This window comes from Malus domestica, chromosome 04 (assembly GCF_042453785.1).
Source record: "Malus domestica chromosome 04, GDT2T_hap1".
Lineage (NCBI taxonomy): Eukaryota > Viridiplantae > Streptophyta > Magnoliopsida > Rosales > Rosaceae > Malus > Malus domestica.
This window is the reverse complement of record NC_091664.1, coordinates 11,935,117-11,958,071: the sequence shown is the minus strand read 5'-3', so window position 1 is coordinate 11,958,071 and position 22,955 is coordinate 11,935,117. Positions and strand designations below refer to the sequence as shown.

The following is a 22,955-nucleotide window of genomic DNA, read 5'->3' as shown; positions in this document are numbered from 1 at the left end:
AAGGGTAACAAAAAAAACCCTAAAATCCCAGAAATCAGTATTGGTATTTGTATTAATGAATTTCCATTTTCTCTATCAAAACAATTTGTTAATTGAAAATTGTTTTCTTTCAGCAGAAAGTGGTAGTGAAATTGGATTTACTTAACGACAGAGAAAAGAAAAAGGCCTTGAAAGCATTCTCCAGCCTTACATGTATAAATTTTTTGTAAGCATGTTGGTTTAATTTGGCTTCGGGAAAAACTTAGAAAATAATAAAAATGTAAAAACAATTCTGAATTATTTTTCATTCATCAGCACCCACTAAGTTCTTTGTCTTGGTTGAGAAGTTAATGAAAATTTGTCAAGTTTTATGTTTTTATGTATGCTTATTGTGTATAAAATGACCGTGTCTGTAAAAATTGAACCTTCGGGCTTATTTCTATACAAAAATTTAATTTTTCGATCTGTTTTTCATATTGTGGGATGAGTGTTTTGTAAAAACTTGACCTTTGGCTCATACAAGTGTAAACCTAAGGATTTGGAGTTGTTTTCTGCGTTGGTTATGAATTTTAGGTGACTAAATTGGTGGTTTCAATTGGTGGTTTCGTATATTAAGTTAAGTTACAAAGTAGATTTTTCCTTCGTTTTGGAAAAATGCGTAGCTGAGATTATTTTGAAGTTCCTGTTCATTACAATATTGTGATTTTGATAAGAGCTTTGTCTACATGTTTTTTGTTGAGTAATGGTTTACTTGGTTAGAATAAACTCTTTGAGGTTATGTTAAAATCTATTTTGTGGATGAATCTAATTAGTTAAATTTGTCGGGTTTAAGTTATGTAAGAAATTTAATTGCAAAGTTGAGTCTTTTTTTTTCCGAGTTATGTTAATAATTCTACCAAATTTTTTTGTAAATTTATGGTTGGGCTTAAGTTATATTATAAAACATGGATCATTCAAGTCTCAGTATAACTGGATGTTTGTTTACTTGCACAATTTTTTTGTGCATAGAAGTTTGTTTCTGCTTCTCAGGTTCTTTGTCCCCGTGTTTATTAATTGTGTTTTTCTGTATTCATTTGGGTTGTCTCAATGATTGAAGATCTTAGTCAAGGTTCTTTCCCTATCATTTCAAGCTAGATTATCTGGTGAGTGATGTTGTCACAGCCCGTCCCAGATTATTTTATTGTTAGTGTGAAATGTCTATTTTGCCCTTGGACGTTGAGGTGTTGTGTGTGACATACTTTTAGAGGTGGTCCAATATGTTAAGTTTCTAAATTTTTGGACCCAATTAAAACTCAAGGTTCTAATTGTTTTGGTTGTTTGTAAGAAAATCTGGACCATACACACACCCATACCCAATCCCGTTGACCCTCTATCTCTCTCCTCCCTCTCGGTTTTTCTCCATTTTTTCGTACAATACGTACGGACAAACCTCAAACCAAGCAATTTCTTCACGGGATCAAGGCTTTTGAAGTCATCTTTGTGTTCCTTGTGAGCTTAGGAACACATCTATAGCGTTTTTAGAATGTGAAGACTTCATTTTCCCGACAATCCGAGAACCCAGTTTTGGGTTACTGTTTATGCATTCGTGATTGTGAAGTTTTTAGGAGATTTTTTAAGCTGCTAGAAAGCCTTAAAACATCTTCGTGAAGCTCGGAGAAGAAAAAAGAAGTGTTTTGGACGTCGGGAAGTAAGGTTTGACAAGTTTCAAATTTTGGCCGAATTATCGAGGGTTCTCTGGCAAGATTTCGTGGATTTCAAGGCTTGAAAGTGGTAAGGTTTTGTTCCTCTCATCCTAAGCTTCAATTTGGTTCAAATTTCATGAATTTTGGTGAAGAAACGAAGAAGATATTGAAGTTTTAAGATTTTCCAGTTTTCGGCGAGTGCAGCGGTGACCGGCGCCGGACTCCGACAAACCAAAGAAGAAGGAGGAGAATATTCCATCAAAATTGACGGAACATTTTGACGCCGTCAGGTAACTTTAACGGCATATTCTGATTTTTGACAGAATATTCCCTAACACCGTTAGGGAATCCGTTTGGTGTGCCAGGCACGTTCCTGCGTGTGAGCTGTGCGTCTGGCCGTGCCTTGGCCGGCGTGTGGGATCATGAAATTTTTTTCTAAAAATTTGGGGATGTTCCTAAGGATGAGTAGATCATGGTGATATATTCAAATACCCCATTTGAGCTTTGTATGAGAAGTTATTTCTTAGTTTTGTGTATGTGCTTTAAATAACGTTTATTTAGTTATCTCACATATAGGTGAGACTTATCATGAGGATGAGCGCCATCAATTGAGGCTCGGGGGCTACGACCCTTCAACATATCAGTGAGTGGGCTTTTGGTTTTCCGTATATACCTATATACTTGAGTTTTTCCCAGAAAATGAATTTGAATGATTATACGTTTTGAAATGCCAGCAAAGTATCTGTCTATTTTATTATGCATTAGTAGTTGCATATATTTACGATTGGTGCTGCGGACGCACAGGTAAGTGTCAGGTAAGTTCATAAATTAAAGAAATGAGGTTACTTCAGTTATGTGATATATGATGTGATGTATTGAGAGCTCATAAACCTGCACCACGGTGTTAGTGCTCCCGCCCAGAGTTAGGGCACAGTCCTTCATGTGATGTTCACCTCTCGCACCATATGCTCACTTCGGATCCAAGTTAGGTGCACATGCTTGTCGTATATACCACTTTAGGTGGTTCCGACTTATAGGTGACCCGCGATTATTTGCACAATCTTCACGTGATCGTAGCACTAGAGCATATTTACTTTACACCTAGTCTTGTCATACAGACCACTTTAGGTGGTTCTGACTTGTGTGCAGGATTTGATTTGATATGATTGAGATTGGTTATGAGCTATATATATATATATTCAGCCCTGCAGATTGAGTTAGAGGGATTTAACTGATGCGATATCTGGCATTGATATATTTGTCTGAATTATTTATGGCATTGCATTGAGATACTTTGGCATGGTATACTTTTATGGATTTTCATCTTGAGTATAATTTATGATACAGCTTATTTTCACTATTATTTTCTGGGAAATTATACAGGTTTTATGGTAAGGGGGTTAGAACTTTTGATAAATGAAATGATTTTGAAAAGCTTTGTTTTTGCCTACTCACACTTTCTGTTTTGTGCCCTTCCAGGTTTTAGATAGAAGTGCTTGGTGGATCACGAGGATTTCGACGGGGGTTCTGACATAAAAACATTAATGTAGGATCACCCTTAGGTGTTGTATAATTAACACTTGTCCTGCTTGACTGCACTTAAACTATTTATCCTCTGGTTGTGTAATTCACACTTAATCTTGCACTAGCACTCTATCTTAGTTAGTACTCTAGTTGATTTGGTTTTTGTTTATTGATAATTCCTTATATCTCTTTTGCTTCCGCACTGTGCATATGGTTATGTCTCTCTCACGTGACGGCCAACACGCCCTGATTTAGGTCGGGGTGTGTCAAATGCTCTTTGTACTGGTGCAGTATCATTGGTGCTCACTTTGTATTTTTCCAATCCCTATATATTTGCTCAACTCTTGGGTCAATTATTTGCCAGTATGAATGTTTAATTGCTTGATCAATGATGTCGATTCAATTTGAAGAAATATAACTTTTGTTCAATAGGGATTTGAAATAGGGATTGAGACACATATGAGTGAGTAAGATGTCCCAATTGTTCATTGATTCTTTAGGTGCTACGTCTTTTTAGTTGCTTTGTGTGGAAACTATTCATGCCTATTGCGACTAATACATTCAAGTCCCGCAGCAACGCAGGGGCATATTTTCTCGTTAATGCAGCAGAATTACAATACCAAGATCAAATTGCAAACCACAAAACTACTAGGTTCAAATTCAGCAGGATGTTTTCATAGTCTAAGCTTGCAAACACATGCATTCAAATTTCAATTAAAGAATCTGAAAATTCAATATTTTTTTTCTTTTCCTTACCTTTCCCACCAACCGACGGAAGCCAAGAGAATATGATGAAAACCATAAGAAAATTTCTAATCGGCGAGAAATAGTTCTGGTTTTAAAGTGAGACAGAGAGGAGTTGGTATAGTTTAGAGAGAGACAGAGTACCTTCTAGAGAAACCAGAGAGAGAATCCGACAGACGTTACACAAGAAAGAGAGATTGAATCCATGAATCGCCTGACCCTCTTGACCCAGTACGACGACGAAATTAGTCATTCGGTTGCTTACTCAAAACCACGAGAATGATGGATTTGAGCTATACTAGTGGAAAGTTTCAGATCATCTCATCCAACCCCACCACCTATTCAAAAAACGATCATTTTGCTCCATCTTGTTCGTTTCAGATCATCTCATCCAATTTGAATTTAGTTGGTGCGAGGATCCCAAATATGTCGCCAAAAAGTTATGTGATACCGTTTTCAAGCTCAGCTCCGTGATTTTAGGGTCATCTCCAACCGATCAGGTCAAAAAGTTATAAGGCTAAAAATAGTTCAACTTGACATGAAAATGGTCTCCAACCTAGTTTTGGTAATTTTTGACACGACTTGATAACCTGACACGATACGAAATTAACAAGTGTTCGGGTTGACACGATAACGAATCGAGTCATTATTAGGTAACCCGATAAGCAACTGTTAAGATAACGGGTTGGTTCGGGTATACACGTGGGTAACATGATACACGATAAGCAAAATATTAATTTAATAATTTTATAACCCTAAAAAAATACTATAATAATTATCTTTACTAATTAATAAAACACTCATTGTTAACCAAAACCCTATGAAATTACCAGTTTAACCCTCTAATTAAAACAGAACATGAATCAGAAATATGGGGTAGAAATGTAATTTCATGCTACCAAAATTTTTTTTTTTCAAAGCATCACCTACATGTAATCTTATTATATCTTTAATTATAAAAAAATAAAAACAAAACTTCCTATTTCCCAGATTCTCTATCACTCTCTTCCTCTCTCCTTGTATTTCAATAAAAAAATTTCTCACACACTTTGTGTATGCCCATACTAGTATATATTAATTGAACAATTTTATACCCTTACAAACTATAATAATTATATGTATATTTAATTTAAAAAATTGGTGACCATTGGATCAGCTGAGGTTTAATCTCAGCCGTCCATTGTGCATTAGGTTGGAGGCTAATATATTTTTATATGGTATAGTACAATTGTTTTATTTCTTCTCATAATTATTTTGGTAAACTTCTCATAATTTGAATGGTTTTTAATGTTTGGTTTTTCTATACTTAGTTTATGTGAAAGAGAGTTCTGACATAGAAAACCTTACTTAAAACATTATCAACATAACTCTTGAAGGCAATAGATCAAGTCAAAGTTCCAATACAATTTCCTCATGATGATCGATGAAAATTGAGGATTTTGTAAAATGAATAACATGCAAGCTTTGAGTTCCATAGGTAAGGTTTAAACTTTTGAGAAAAACTTTACAACCTTGCAAACAAAAACTCTTTCATTTTGCATATCCTTGCACATTTAATATTTTGTAATAGACTAGTAGTGTATGAATGTTTTTTTATTAGGCTTTTATTTTCAAGTGTAGATGTAGTACTTAAACGACAAATGTGTTTTAATGTTTTGAAGTAATATTTATGTGGCAATGTGTGGTATGTGCAAATTTAAGAAAAAAAATATTTTTTTCTTAACGAGTTATAATGGGTCATAACAGGTCAAGTCACTTTATTCGTTAAGATAACATGTGTTACACAAAAATGACACGAGCATGACAGACACGACCCGTTTGCCAGGCCTACTCCAACCGAGGGCTAGGCCAAAGGCTTGTGGGCCCCACTGGGCCAAAAAATTGAAATCAGGCCGACAGGCTAGCCTCATCCACCCAGCTCTCTCCTGACCTAACAAATTCAAATGCAATGATAATCTGGCATTAGCATGACTTGCTAGCTGACGCTAGGTTGCCATTGCACTTGAATTTTTCTTTTCGGACGAATTTTTTGAAAAAAAAAATTCTAATTTTTTTCTATAAATACCTAAGTCATTCCTACACCATTTCTCACATAATTTTCACCATTCCATACTATCTTACCTCATTTTATTTCAATTCTTCACATTCTATTCTCTTACCTCTTCCAATAATCTTTCCTTCAATTTTTTCAATAATTTTCAAATGGCCACATCTGCAATGAAATGAAAGGCTTGGACCCGAAAAGAAGATGAAGCTCTTTGCAGGGCTTATTGTTGGGTCTTGAAAGATAGTGTCAAAGGGAGTTCTCAAACAAGTGAAGGTGTTTGGACTCGTATGACCAAAAAGTACTTTGAGTTCTACGAATGCACCACTCCACTGAATCCTCAAAACCACGAGATTTGTTCTTCAAGATGGAAAAAACATCTTCAACCAAGTTTGAATAAATGACATCAAGCAGTGTTAAACGCCCAAAGCAGACATGAAAGTGGAGCCAATTACTACGACGAAGTAAGTGTTCTCACAAGTTATTTTAAATATTTAATTATATTACATTTAATTTCATAAATTAATTTCCTTTCATTTTTGTAATTATATTTTCTAGATATGCCAAGCGGAGGAATTGTATATGGAGGACATGAAAAAACTCTTTAGTCATCACGATTGTTGGGAAATTTGTAAAGGGTGGGTGTTATTTCAAGATCCACCTCAAAAAAGATTTGGTGTTCGGAAATGTTTCCTCAAATGCAGTTGGGCATGAATAAGGATCTCCTATCATTCAAGAAACAAGGGTAGAAAATCCGTCTCCTATTGAATCTTCCATACCTAGGGCTACAGGACAAAATGAGGCCCGAAAATTGAAGGAAAAGGGCAAGGCAAAGGATGATTTAGCCTTTCGAGAGTAAATGACATCCTCATTGTGATTAATGGTTGAGCAAAATGCCCTTGCCGCAGAAAAAAGGAAGTGTAGGCACAAAGAACGGGCAAAACAAAAGAGATGGATGATAGGAACATGCAAAGGAACACTTCGGAGTACACTCAATGAGTAAGGCATATTTTGATAAGAAAAAGAGGGAAATTATGGCCCGACGGGAGTTGTTTACATTCGACAATACTCTTACAAATTAACATCCCAAACCAAACTAATTTTCCTTGGTCGACAAGATAAAAGTTTGTCTCGAATTTCACAACACTTTGTGAGAATTCCAACTTTCTTCCACTACTACCTTTTTGGAGAAAAGAAAAGAATATCACTTACGAAATCACATCTCCGAGGAGAAGTATCAATTTACACAAAGGTAATATTTGAGAAATTTGATGTGAACCCGACTGTTGATAATTGGAGAATTTAATCTCGTTACTAGAATAGGTGAGATAGTCAAGACTATTATGAATTCGTCAAACTACACAAGGAAACTCGATTTACAAAGGTTGGTCGATTAGACCATCAACTCAAAGTAGAGGATAGCGGTTTTTAATTGTCATCCAAGGAAGTTGCTAAGATAAAAGTGTTTAATAACTAAGTTCTTTCAATCAAGTAGGACTTGTTTGAAAAGTCATAAGGAAAACTGATATAGGAGTTGTTCGATAAGAAATAGGGAGAATAAATGTGGTGTTAACGAGGTGGATCAATGGTGTATTCTACTTCTCACATTCAGTAGCATACCAAGTAAAATTTTGAGAAATGACACCAAAGGTATACATCCTCAAAACGTACTATACTACTAACCAATTTTACGACACCAACTAAAAAGGTCTTCGCAACTTTCTCGACACTCAAATCACCCTAACAGTGAGACATCATCTCATATTTCGATTCTATTGTCTACCTGTGGAATTGATTAAGAGGTGACTAGTCGAAGAAGATTTGATTACCTAAATAGGTAATATGGTTAACATAACCGTGAGTTTACTATCTTAAAATAGAGTTTGCCCCAAACTTTCCAAGATTTAGTTTCTTAGGCTCCAGCAGTAACTGTTAGTCAGTCTTTTGGTAAAGAACTGGTACTAAGAACTAGTGCCATAATTCTAGGGAATATACTTACTACTTCGGGGATTTCTACTGACCATAGATATAACAATTCTTACTCCCATGCCAATGCTCATCAAAATGATGAGTATAGCACCAAAAGTAATGTGGGAAATTAGTATTGGTTAGAGGGTTCTAAAGTAGGAAAAATAAACTTTTCTAGTAATCTACTTTAGAATGGACTTAAACGGAAGTCGATCTTCCTCTTGAAGATCCGGAATGATCACTAGCGTGTTTGGAAAAATTTGTGCTATTGGGGACCAAAAGTGATTATCCCAAGATGTTCTTTCGTCGAGTGCTACCCATGTAGTACCACATTGTCACTCGAGACATTTCTGGAAATTTTGACAAAAATTAAAACTTCATAAGGATTCTAATAAGTGGAACATTAACAGGTACTGCCAAGGAATCAAGACTATCGATGGCTTCCTAACTCGAAAAGTTTGGAAGAAATGACCAGATAGTAGTGGAATTGGTAGGAAATTCTCCCCCTGGGATACACAACTATCAATAATAGCCCTACTTCAAGGCTATCAACTTATATCAAATCTACATCCTTCCTTGGCATAAATTATTCCCTTATAATTTAGAGGCATTCGCCAAAATGATCTTTTAAAACATCGACAAGTTGACAAAACTGCCCAAAACTTAGAAAAAACTAACATTTTTCGTATTCGACAAGGTGGCAAGATTCGGAAATTAGGTTCAAGAATCAAGAATGCTTACATCACATGTGTGATGAACGCAATACTACCCAACTTATGCTCCAAACTGACCCATCCTGACCCGGATTATCCACTAGGACTTCAAATCGAGTTATGCTGGCTGACACCTGGAATGTGACGAAGCCATAAAGTATAGTGATGTGGAATATGTGAATAAATTTAAACCTAAAAGTGCTTAAATATGAGAGTGCGCTGTGAGCGGAAATGAACCCATTTCACACTTGATGTTAAAGGATAAGTAAAGTACAATAGAGTGGATTGAAAATCATACCATCGAATGTAATCTCCAATACCAATATTTGCCATGAATCCTCGTCGATATGAAAACTCTGCTACTAGAACCTGGAGGGATAAAAAAAAAAACAAGAGTGAGTGGGCCTGAAAATAACGCTTTAATAAAGACCTTTTAAACATTATAATCCATTACTGTAATACCTGTATAGTTTCCAGGAAATCATACTACGTATAAGTATGAAATCAAATGTAAATCAATAGTAAATCCAAGAATATTCCAAATCACTACATATCAGCAGCAGCATAAAAAAATTAGGTGCTCATCAATCTATGATAACACACGAGTCGGAGTTGTCTAACGCAACCTATACGACTCATAAATCAATCTATGATAACACATGAGTTGGAGTTGCCCATTATTGCAACCTGTACGACAGTGTCAGAGTTGCCTAGTATTGCAACCTGTATGACAGTGTCGGAGTTGCATAACACACAAATATAGTCATGCCATAACTCAATCATTTCAGATAACACCATAAACTCACTTGAACTTACCTGCACGTCCCGCGTTCACCTTAGCACTTCAAAGCATTCACAACAATTATATATAGGTAATATACATATGGATATCCTATGATGCAATCTAAAACTCAACCATATCATGGTATTTTAGAATATATAAATATATATATATATATATATAACATGGCATAAAACGCATAAATCAATTTAAAAGCATTTGTGGAACTACCAGTTATATATATACGATAAAAAGGAAAAAACTCACTCACCTGAGGTCCGTGCTACGACTCTCTAGCACGAATATCGAGACATCACGAACGATCATCACCTAGAAAAAATATTCAATCACGTCTCATAACTCTTATCAATAAAACACATAACTTACATAAAACACATCCTAAGGACGTTCTAGAATGATTTGAGACCCATTGACCAAAAGTTAACTGTCAGTCAAAGATCAACGGTAGGGTCCATAACCCTACGTAACTTAATCCGGAAGATCGGCATCTCGGATTTCTTATCTGTAACTTCTAAAGATACAAAATATACTTCTAGAACATCATACTAAAGTTTCATTACAATCCAATGGTTGGATCTTCGCCAATTGCTTATTCAAGTGGCAGTCAACGTTTTATTTTACAAACTTACAAATCCAATTTGGGAAGATCCGTACATCAGATTCTCAATCCGTAAATTTCTAATATCCTCAAATATTACATACTAAAATGTATTAAAGTTTGGTGACGATCCAACGGTCAGATCGTCAATTCACATAATGTTCAAGTAGCAGTCATTAACAAAACTATGTTCAAATGATGAGATTTCATCAATCGGACTTCACCTATGGAATTGGGGTGTCAAACTTAGCTTAGGAAGGTTAGGGGGTGACTCGGCTCACGTGCCGCCGATTCGCCGGAAAATTCAACTATCTCCAAAAATTCTCAAATTCTACAGAAATGAAGATCTTCAAGATTAGAGCAAGTTTTATACTTGTGGCCAAGTCCAATTTGGCCGGGAAAAGCTCCAATTTCACTTAAACCCACCGAAACCCTAAAATAGGTGAACTTTGATTCTCCTTCCTCGGTGTTCCAACGTCTCTACCACTGGTTGGGTCTTGTTCCTGGATCCAAGGGAAGTTGATTAAGGGTAGTTTTAGGTGGTGGAACTCACCAGATTGGTGGAATCACTGTCGAGCACCTCGGGTGCTCCAGTGGAGTTCCTCACGGTTTAGGCCTTAAAAACCCTTGATCTTTGGTGGGGATGGAAGAAGAGAGGTTGAGGAAGAAGTTACAGGTGGAGAATGGATGCAAATCGCCTGAAAAATGGTGGAATTTGGCCGGAACAACTCAAATCCCTGTCAGGTTTGGTGTGCATGATCACGGGAAGGAAAAGCTAAGGCTTCTCACCCTTTTCCTAAATGGTTGACTTCTTTTCTAAATTTTCTGATTGGTCACTCCTTTCTTCCCTTAAAACTGATTGGTTACCACTCCCACATGGTGGGAGTTTGAATTAATTTATAACTAAACTTTAAATAACCAATTTCAAACGTCTGTAACTATATCGTTATAATTCGGACTCGCAAACGGCTTTCACCTATACGTTCGTAGTGACGAGTACTACAAGGATATGCTAAAAAATATGTTCCACGTCTCTTTAACCGATGGTCAAAATCTTCGCCTCAAGGGGGCATTTTCATAAAAATCACTAATTTAAAATTTATAAAACTTAAAATTAGGGACGGGTTGCCATAGTAACTGTCACATCCCGATCCAAGCCCCCACCACATCCCGAGCTCGACTCCGCCGTAGTACGATATTGTCCACTTTGCACGCCGACCACGCCCTCACGGTTTTGTTTCTAGGATCTCACACGAGAACTTCCTAGTGGATCACCCATCATGGGATTGCTTTTGCGCGAACTCGCTTAACTTCGGAGTTCTGATGGAACCCAAAGCCAGTGAGCTTCCAAAAGGCCTTGCTTAGGAAGAGCTGGGAATATACATATAAGACTTACAGAATCCATTCCCCTTGGCGATATGGGATGTTACAATTAATTGTCACATCCCGGCCTAGGCCCCCATCACATCCTAGGGTTGATTCCACCGTAACACGATATTGTCCGTTTTGGGCCCCGACCACACCCTCACGATTTTGTTTATGGGAACTCACACGAGAACTTCCTAATGGGTCACCCATCATGGGATTCCTCTCGCGCGAACTTGCTTAACTTCCGAGTTCCAATGGAACTTGAAGCCGGTGAGCTTCCAAAAGACCTCACTTAGGATGAGATGAGAATATACATATAAGGCTTACATGATTCACTTTCCTGGGCAATGTGAGATGTTACAATCCACCTCTCTTAGGGGCTCGACGTCCTCTTCGGCACACTTTAGGCTAGGGATTGGCTTGGATACCAAAGTGTCACATCCCGGCCCAGGCCTTCACCACATCCAGGCTCGACTCTGCCATAGCACGATATTGTCCGCTTTGGGCTCCGACTGTTGGAAATGTGCCCTAAAACCAATCATATGATGATACTTTACGGACATTTCACATGTTAAACTAATCTAGTTTAATATCAAGGGCATAGATTATTGTTTTAAGCCGTCTCATATAAATGTTATATGCTTAAACGATAAGTCCAAGGAATATGTGATTGGGAGAATACGATCTAAAGAAGTTAGATTCATGAGACCATTCTTTCGTAGACACATCCTAAATGTTCCTGATCATAGGATTGCCAATTGGGCATTGACAGTCCGTTAAGATCAGTACGTGCTGTGTCTTCTCTCAGGGAGAGTGACTAGTCTCGAGTCATTGGTGTGTGTGACATCAAGACAAGTACGTAGGTGCTCAATAGAGAATGAGTTCACTGAACACGATCAACGAAGAGTTCTCATATTCATGTCACATGAGAACTCATGGTTGGGATAATGCAAAGTAGTCATTTGACTTGAGGCATCACAGCTGTCTTGTGGTTAAGTCCTTGATCTTTGATTATGTCAAAGTCACCCCATCCGCGCGTGTCTACGGCATCGTTGGGGTTAAGCTACTTAGCCATGGAGGCAAGTGAATGCGCAACAATGGATCTATAACCTTCAAACCGTTTGAGGGAGAATACTCTATGATATGATTAAGAATCTTTGGCCAAAGTATGAATGAGATTTAGGAAGGCGTTCCAAATCACATTCAAGGTAATCATATAAGCACACGAATCACATTGGATAGTAGACATGAATAAACTATCAAACCAAACAATGTGGTCAAGAGTATTGTATTAGAGAAAGACCGTATTGCATTTGTAATCCTAAACTGAATAGGTTCTCCACCTCTTCTGATTAGCTTGGGTAACCATGATATGCTGCTAGGTGTCACTCATGGTTTGTGGAAGCCCTAAACGTGTATAATCACTAAAGGGAGAATTGAAAGTAAGTTTCAATTCACAATCGATTTGAAAGAGTTTTAATCGCCCACTGCCTCGCTAAAAGGAACCTAATGGATCGTACACCGTGTAAGGTGGAGATTGAAGAAACAATGGAGATGAGTAAGAATAATTAAAAGGTTTAATTATTTATGGCAAGGATTAATTAATATGTTAATTAATCAAACGAATAAGTTCGTTAAAGACCTCGGGATAGTTTTGGACCTTAAGGCCCAATGGGCTTCGAACGTCAAGCCCATTGACTTAAGTTGTATGACAATTTAATGAATAAAGATTCACAAAGGCCCAAAAGCCCAAATCCCTAATGTGGCCGGCCATATGTGTTGAATTAGGGTTTTTTGGTTCTTTAGGTCATTTATAGAAGTGACTATATAAAGAACTTTATAGCCTAAAATTCATTAGGGGTTCTTTTGGAGAAAATTGGAGAGAAAATATCTCTCCTTTTCTCTCTAGGAGGCCGGCCCCCTTGGAGGGTGTATATAGCCATACTACTACTCCAAGGTCACTCATTCCTTCTCCAATCTCTCCTTGGTGTGGAGACTTAGAGGTTCTCAATTTTGGGAACTTGGAGAAACCTTTTCATCCATCCAAATCCATAGATTTTAGATGCAAGGAATGAAGGCCCTCTCTTTGGGTGATTAGCCTTTGCTTATGCAAAGAGGAATCTACAAAGGTATAAATTTCAACTCACTTTGTTTTGAGTTGAGTTTTGGTTCACCAATCTACTAGGCTTTGAATTTCATGGGTAATGTTTTGTTTTTGAGTGCATGCAAGCATGATTCCGCCCTTAATTGTTAATTGCATGCTATATGATGTTGCTCAAATGAACATGTTTTCACAAAATCATCCTTCACCGACCACGCCCTCACAGTTTTGTTTCTGGGAACTCACACAAGAACTTCCCAATGAGTCACCCATCATAGGATTGCTCTCGCGCAAACTCGCTTAACTTCAGAGTTTCGATAAAACCCTAAGCTAGTGAGCTTCCAAAAGGCCTCGCTTAGGAAGAGATGATAATATACATATAAGGCTTACAAGATCCACTCCCCTGGGCGATGTGGGATGTTACAACTTAGTTCTTCAGTCTAGTGGTATTCCTCTTCACTAATAAGTGAGAGGTCTTAGGTTTGGTCTCGCCAAAGGTGAATATGAACCACATTATGACTAGTCCATTGTGAGGCTTAGCCTACTCCCCCACTGACACACCCCGACCCGGGATGTCCATTAGGACTCCTAATTGAGTTGTCTTGGCCGACACCTGGAAGGTGACGAAGCCATAAAGTATGGTGATGTGGAAAAAGTGAATAAATTTAAACCTAAGAGTACCTAAATACCAAAGTGCACTAGTGAGCGAGAATGAATCCACTTCACACGTGACGTTAGAACATAAGTGAGTACAGTAGAGTGAATTAAGAATTGTACCCTCGAAATAATCTCCAATACTAAGAATCGCCACGAATCTTCGACTATAAGAAAGCTCATGCTAATAAAACCTGAAGCGTGAAAACAAAACAAGGGTGAGTGGCCCTAGAATAAATTTTAATAGAAACCATATAAAACATTATAACTCCTCGCTACAACACTTGTATAATTTCCAGAAAAATCATAAATATACAACAACGCAGCATCTCATTAGCAATATCAATAATCATGTGATTAATAACCCATACTAGCACGTAAGTCAGAGTCACCTATAGTGACCTATACGACTTACCCATATCTTATCACATATGCTAGTTTATTACATATTTTATCACATATGCTAGCTCATCACATATTTCATAACATATGCTAACTCATCACATAATCATCACATATGCTAACTCATGACATATTTCATCACATATGCTAGCTCATCACATATTCATCACATATGCTAGCTCATAAGTCGGAGTCACCTCTAGCGACCTGTACGACTTATCCATAGCTTAATAAGTATACCTGCACACGAGTCGGAACCACTTAAAATGGTCTGTACGACAAAACTGGGTGTAAATAAATACGCTCAAGTGCTACGATCATGTGAAGACTGTGCGAATAATCGCGGGTATGTCGGAATCACCTATAATGGTCCGTACGATAGGACTGTGCACCTACCTTGGATCCAAGGTAAGCGTAAGGTGTGGGAGGTGAACATCACGTGAATGATTGTGCCCTGGCCACGGGCGGGAGCACTAACACCGGAGTGCAGCTTTATGAGCTCTAACTATATCTATTGTAACATATACGATTCATGGGCAACCTGTACGACAGTGTCGGAGTTGCCTATCATTACAACCTATACGGAGTTGCCTAAACATACATGTAGTCATACCATAACCCCATCATTTCAATTAATACCATAAACTCACCTGAACTTACCTGGGTGTCCTATGATGGCCTTTGCACTTCAAAACGTTCATAATAATTGTGTGCATGTAATATACATATAGATAAATCATGATGAAATCTGATACTCAACCACATTATAGCATTTCCAATTATATACATATATATATATATATATGTATATAAGGTGGCATAAAAATGCATAAGCTGTAACGCCCTACTCCCGAATTATTTGTTTTCGGAAGTAATTATTAGGGATAAGTCCAACTAAACACTAGTTTAATTAACTATCATTACTTACGTTTCCTTATTTCAATTTCTTGATACCTTCCACATTGATTTATGACCCACATCCAATCACTAAAAACATAAGGTTAAATCTCATACTTTTACCAATTTCCTTCACATTGCTCAATTTCCAAACAAGGTTTTTGTTTCAATTATTGTATGGCTACATATAATGTCTCATTAGACTGCCTACTTACTCTGAACAGGGATCAAGACATTTGTAGTTCACATTAGTACTTCACGACATTCATTGTAATTATATGCAATAATCAGTTTATAACCGTTTGAGGAATTATCAATCATATATATATATATATATATATACACGATAGAAAGGAAAAGACCCACTCACCTAAGGTCTGAGCTACGACTTCCTAGCATGCATATCGAGACATCACGAACCATCGTCGCCTATGACAATTATCAAATCGCATCTCAGAGTTCTTATCAATAGAATACATAATTTACATAAAACACATCCCTACGTAATTCAATTTAGAAGATCATCACGGATTTCTGATCTGTTGCTTCCAAAGATGCACATTATACTTCTAGAACAACATCCTAAAGTTCCATTACGATTCAACGGTCGGATCTTCGCCAATTGCCAAAACTAAGTGGCGGTTACCCTTTTATTTTATAAACTTACAAATCCAATTCGGGAAGATCTGTATATCGGATTCCTGATCTATAAGTTCCTATGGTCCTCAAATATTATATACTATAACATACTAAAGTTTGGTGACGATCCAATGGTCGGATCGTCGATTCATATCTTTACCAAGTAACGTATCCTAATGAGTTTAGGTCCAAGTAATCAACCTACGATATACAATTGCCAAAACTGAACTCAAGAAATCTAATTTAGCCTAAGGATAACATTGACGGCCACCTGGCCACGCGCCACCGCACGCGTCGCCACGGGTGGCGGTCAGCCGCCCCGACTCGCTGGAAAATCTAACTATTTCCAAAAATTACCAAAATTTACAAGAATGAAGATCTCAATGAGTAGAGTAACTTTCATACCTATGACCAAGGCCAAATAGGCTGGGAAGAGCCTCAATTTCATTAAAACCCGTCAGAAACCCTATATTTAGGTGTGCTCGATTCGACCTCCAAACTTGCTCCAACGCCTCCACCACTGCCTAGGCTTTGTTCCTGGGTTCTAGGGGAGCTTAATGGTGGTGGAGATTGACGTGATTACCTTCGGATATGACCGATTGCCTACGTGACCCGCCGCACCCATCGGTGCCATTCTTCATGATTTCGAGCCCAATTTCTTCGAATTTGGGGTGGAAATGATAAGGAGAGGGTCGTGGAGTACATCCCAAATGGTGGTTCAGCTTAAACCAACGTAATTGGCCGATGGAACCCAAGGATTCCATTATTTCCGACCAAGTCGAGACAAAAAAAACGGGTTAAGGTGGTGACCCGGTTTCTTCCCCCTCTTTCTCTCTTCCCTCCTTTCCCTTGTTTCCCTTCTCTCTGGTTGGTCAGTTTCCTCTCTTCCTCCCCTGCGATTGGGCAACAGCCCATCTCTCTTCCCTCTCCCATTTCCTCTCTTTCTTTTTCTTCCTCTTTTTCAACTCCCCCCCCCCAAAATCACTAAATCATAAATAAAATATATAAATTAGAAAAATATATAAAAATATATAAATAGTGACCAAACCAAAAGTACTTCTCAGGTTTACAATTCCATAATGTTAAGTACTTTAAGAAAACACCAATGGATTAATTCATACACATCGCTATACGTTGGTCAACGAAAGTCAAGACCCTCGCCTCTAAGGGCATTTTCGTAAAATCACACTTTTAAATTTTGTAAAAACATAAGATTAGGGACGGGTCGTCACACCCACCCTCTCTAGATAATATTGTTTGTTAAAAAAATATTTAAAGTTGACAATTTTTTTTCCGTCTCATCTCTTCCTTTCATTTCTTCTTTTGAGCCGCATCGCTTTCATAATTTTCTTGTTTTTTTTCTTCAGTTCTTCTATTATTTGTTTTTTTTTTCTTCTCAACTATGCAACTATTGTGGGTCTAAAAGTCGCTAGATGCTAATCAGTTAGTAGGCAAGCAGGCGGCGAATTGGGGCCTAAGGCATAGGTAGATTTAAGTATATTTATTATATATTATACAAATTAATTAAATATGTTGCATAATATATATACAAATAAACATTAAATATTATGTTATTTTTAAAAAGATTTATTATATAGGTTTATTATATATTATAAAATAAAAGTAGTGTAATATTTTAAAGCTTTTATTATTAATTGTATAACCTATGGGCTCCTAGGATAGCCCCAAACCCTTAAAACTGCATAGAAAAAGCCTTGTTTTTATATTAAAGTCAAAATACAAGACCATGACTGTTCCTGCAAATCAACTCCACGCCTCACCTCTCTGCCTCAAGAGCATCAAAGGAGCATCCACAATGGTAAACTCTGCCTCCAAACCCTAACGCCGTCATCTTCATTTTGTTCTCCTCCATTATATCTCTCTCTTATCATACTTTCTTCCTTCTTCTATGCACGGACTGTGAGACGTAGAAAGTTTGCCAAGGCTCCGCCGATACGATTGGGGATTGTACAAGTGATGCAAGAGTTGTAGCAAGTTGGGTGAGTTGCAGCGAAATTCAAACTGCCTAGATTGTCACCTAGTGCCGCCTAGAGTGCCTATGCAGCCGCCTAAATCCTACATGCCTTAACTAAACGTTTTGGCCAAAATCAAGTCAGAGCTCTATCATCTAGCGCCTAGATGCCGCGTAGGTCGATTTTTAGAATAGTGACATCTGTGCTTTTTCTTATTTCTTTACCACGTCGTACTCTGCCTTGCCACTCTTTCTTCTTATCCGCTTTCTCTTTTTCTTCTCTCTTTTCTTACACGTCTTGCTTCTTCTTCTTCTTCTTCTCTGTCGCTCTCTTTTCATGTTCGCTCTCTCTTTTTCTCTTCTCTCTCTTCTTACATGTCTTGATCAACATCTAGATCTCGTAGAGTTCCATTTATGGTTGAGTTAAATTTTTTGGTCACAATATTTAGGTTTGGTGTTTGTGGAGGTGAAGGAATAATTTGAATATACTAAGTTCATGGAGCAACATACATGCATGCATCTAACATTTAAATGATGAAGTATGCTTGTATGCACTTAAAAACAAAACTTTAACCATGAAATCCAAAGCTTAGTAGTTGTGAACCAAAGCCCAACCCAAATTCCCATATAGAGTTAAGATTTGTTATACTTTTAAAGATCTTCTTTGCCTTGCAAAGGTTAATCACCCAACAAGGGCCTTCAATCCTTTGCATCTTTGATCCTTGGTTCCATGGATATGGATGAAGGAACTTTGCATCTTAGCTCCTCATCTTCTTGGAATTAGATGGAGGAATAGATTCTCCAAAAGCCACCAAAAGAGGAGGCCTCTATGTTTCGACACCAAGGAAGGATTGAGAAAGGAGATGTTTGATGTAGGAGGAGGAAGATCTAGTATCATCAAACTATATGCCCGGCCTTTTAAAGAGAAAGAGAGTTTGTTTTCTCTCATCTTTCCTCAAAGCAACCCTAATGCGGGAAAGTGCTATAGTTCCATTTATGTAGCCACTTACATTGAGTGACACAATTGAAATTATAACCAACTCTTCCTCATTCTCTTTATAGCTAGCCTTCTCTAGCTAGAGGGCTTTATGCCCTTTTGTATCTAAGTTCTCATACAACTTAAAATAATGAGCTTGATGATTCGAAGCTTGTTGGGCCTTGATGCACTAAACTAATATGAGGTCTTAAACGAACTTATTCGTTTAATTAATTAACATATTAATTAATCTTAGTTATAAAAAAATTAAACTATGTAATTATCCTTACTTAAATTTCGTTATATCCTTCAAACATTACTGTGTGTCATCCATTAGGCATTTTTTAGTACGACAGTGGGCGATTAGAACTTTTACTAATTGATTGTGAATTGAAAATTATTTTCAATTCTCCCTTTAGTAAAGATTAGTCATCAGGGCTTCCACAAACCAAGAGTGACAACTCGTAGTAGTCATGGTTACCCAAGTTAAGTTTGGAATGTACTTCCTCAATCTTATTCAAATCATATTATGGAGTATTCTTCTTCAACAATTTGAAGGTTGGAGATTCATTCGCTTACATTAATATGCCTACATGGTTAGGTAGCTTAACCACAACAATGTCGTGGACACGATCGCATTAGAGAGCCTTTAGCATAGTCAAAGATTAAGAACATAACCACAAGACAACTATGATGCTTCTGGTCAAAAGATTGTTTCGCATTATCATAATTAGTGAGTTCTCATGTGACATAAGTATGAGAACTTTTGATTGATCGCACTCAGTGTATTCACTCTCTATTGAGCACCTACATACTTGTTTTGGTGTCATTCACACCAATAACTCGAGACTTATCATTCTCCACGGAGATGGCATAGTATGTACTAATCTATCCATATTGCAATGGAAACCATATGATCAAGAACGATTAATATATGTTTGTGAAAGAGAAAGATCTCATGAATCTCACTTCTTTAGATTACATTCTCTTAATTACATATTACTTAGACTTATCGTTTAAGCTTATAACATTTAATGAGACGGCTTTAAGTAATAATCTTTATCCTTAGCTTAAACTAGATTAGTTTAAAATGTGAAATGTTCATAAAGTATTATCTCATGATTGGATTTAAGGCACAATATGAGGATTGGAAAAAAGAAGATGTATAATATGATTAGAATCCGAAACTGGTCAAACCGAACCCAAACCGCATTAAACCGAACCGTACGTTTTCTTAATAAGTTTTGAAAAAATCAAACATAATTGAACCGATATAATATTCCTATTTTGGTTTCAATTTGAGAAGTGAACCAGATTGAATCGACCATAACCACACCACCTTTTTTTGTTTTTTTGTTTTTTTTGATAAAAGGGTTATTTTATTAAACACCAAACACATACTTACAAGCAAACCAAAGGTCCAACTTTCACATATAAACAAATAAAAAAGGGCATAAGAACAAAAGAAAAACACAAAAGAGTCCATAAATAGTAAGGTCCAAAAAAAAAAAACACAACAGCCAAAACCAGAAGCTTCCACTGCATTCTCCACCGCTAGAGTACCAATCAATCCATCCGATTCCCTATTCACCGCCATGTATTGCCTTATCAGATGCCACCTCCAACCCTGATTTGCTACTTGAGCAGAGTCATAGACCAGTGATGGTTGGTAACTAAGCAAGAGAAGCCAACTACCAATATGAAGCTCATGGAAACCCACGAGTGACACTGCTGGAACGGGGAGACAACAAAGAAATAATGGTAATGTTGGAAACACTTGAGCCGATGTATACACCGGAACTCTACACACGATACCAACAAGACACATGGCTGAAAATTAGACCAAGGAAGAGCCAGGAAGAGGTATAACCTCGAGGATTGAGGAATTGAACAGATCGAAGTAAAAATTTGGGATAAACAACAATATAGGCAAGAAAAAAAGAAGGAAAAGAATAAAGAAAGGACACGACAATCGACCGCGGGCTAAGCTAGGGCCGTTGCCACAAGATTTTCTTAAGTTTGAATGCCTTACACAAACAATGAGAAAAAACTCTCAACTTAGGGAGAAAAGCTCTCAACTCGGGGAGAAAATTACAGCCACCTTATTAGTTCAACGTGTTTGATTATAGGGTTAATCTCAATTCAATACCCTTAAGTTTCTTGGAATTCAACATTTGGTATATCAAGTTTTTCTCATCTTATAGTGGTACCTGAAGTCATGATTTTGGGACACTTTCATACATCAGTTAAGATTGCTGTTAAATCTGCCGTTAATTGGTGATGTGGCACCAACGTGGACAATAACTGCGTGCCACATGGATATTAAAATAATATAAAACAAAACAAAAACATAAAAATGTTTCGCAGATTCCATGATCTGCTTCCCTAACCTCATATCACTCCCACCTTCTTACCTCCCTCTCTCCTCCCTATCAATATATAGCAGATTTCTCACCACCTCTCTCTCTTGCTCCTCCCTTCCTCCTCCTCCCCCTCCTCCCCAAAATCCTCCCAACCCCGAACTCCCTTTTACGCCCCTACCCAAAAACCCATCTCGAATTTTCATACCAAAATATGTATTTCTGTAGGAAGGAAGACCAATCGATCAGTAAGGGAAGATAATCGAATCGGCGAAATGTGGATAGTGAAACTCAAAATCCAGTCACCCCTCCACGGATACATCCTACTTCCTTTCCAGATCCGGTTTGTGGATCTTCATCCATGTCGACCTCCGCCAATGAAATAACTGGGCAGGCTGTCATGGCAACCAATTCGTCTATCCTCGCTCCAGAATCATCCCAATTTTGATCCTTTCCTACACAGTTGGTGTACCCTAATGCCTTCAAGTTCTTACTCCTTAAGTCGTCGCCAAGGATCGCCACTGTCAAATCTAGAAATGGGTTGGTTGGGGTTGGCGTATGGTGGTGAGGGAGAGGTGGGTTGTGTATGAAGGAAGGGACAGAGGAAAGCAGAGTGGAAGAGGGAGGGGAAGGGTCGATGTATATAGGTTTTTATTTTTTATTTTTTTAATTTTTAATTTCTTTAATTTTTTAATATCAAGATGGGCCATATTGACACATGACGCCCAATTATTGTCCATATGGGTGCCATGTCACCAGTTAACGGTAGATTTAATTGTAACCTTAATGGATGTATGAATGTATCCCAAAATTATGACTTAAGGTATCACTTTGGGATGAAACAACTTGATGTACCAAATGTTGAAAAAAAAAAAACTTGAGAGCAGTAAACTGAGATTAATCCTTGATTATAATATCCACCCCACCCCTTTGTAGAAAGAAAACAGAAAATTGAAGCATTAATTCAGATTTTGACCCACATGGAGCATTGGTCTCCTTCCATTAAATTAACCCTTTATTTTGGTTGGATAGAAGTTTTAATAGTGTGATAAAAAAAGGACAATTGCTACACTCTATGATAGACAAATATTCACAAACCTATAAATCAATAATAAAACATCCAATTCAACTAAAATTTAGATACCATACTCCAATCTTCTCAACACAAAAACAACTTACCCAAACCCGTATCAAGAATTGTAAATTAAATCTTTTTCTCTCATTGTGAGAGACTTTCTATCAGTTTGAAAGTTATTCTCACTGTTTGTGTGAGAGCTTCAAATTTGCACAGATCTGGTGGCGTTGACCCTAACTTCGGCTGAGGTTGGTTAGCCGTTCTCCCATTCCTCTCGTTGTCTCATTTTCCTTCCTTCAATTGCGTTTTTCCCCTGCTCTTTATTTCGATTTGTCATTTTCTTCTCATCCCACCTGTGTCCCTCTTCCTTGTTCATCCTTTCTTCTATCTGCAGTCCAACTTTACTGAGCTGCTGTGTAGAGATTCGGTGCTTGTATAGGCTCAGGTGTTCCCAACA

General features: G+C 37.5%; 1 long non-coding RNA gene across 1 annotated transcript; it reads left to right on the top strand.

Annotated features, from left to right (window-relative positions):
• The first annotated feature begins 1,065 nt into the window (after positions 1 to 1,065).
• On the top strand, positions 1,066 to 3,383 carry LOC103444029 (uncharacterized). The gene is made up of 3 exons (XR_011579778.1): positions 1,066 to 1,951; positions 2,238 to 2,304; positions 3,141 to 3,383. It is a non-coding gene; the product is annotated as an uncharacterized lncRNA (long non-coding RNA).
• Positions 3,384 to 22,955: the final 19,572 nt, after the last annotated feature.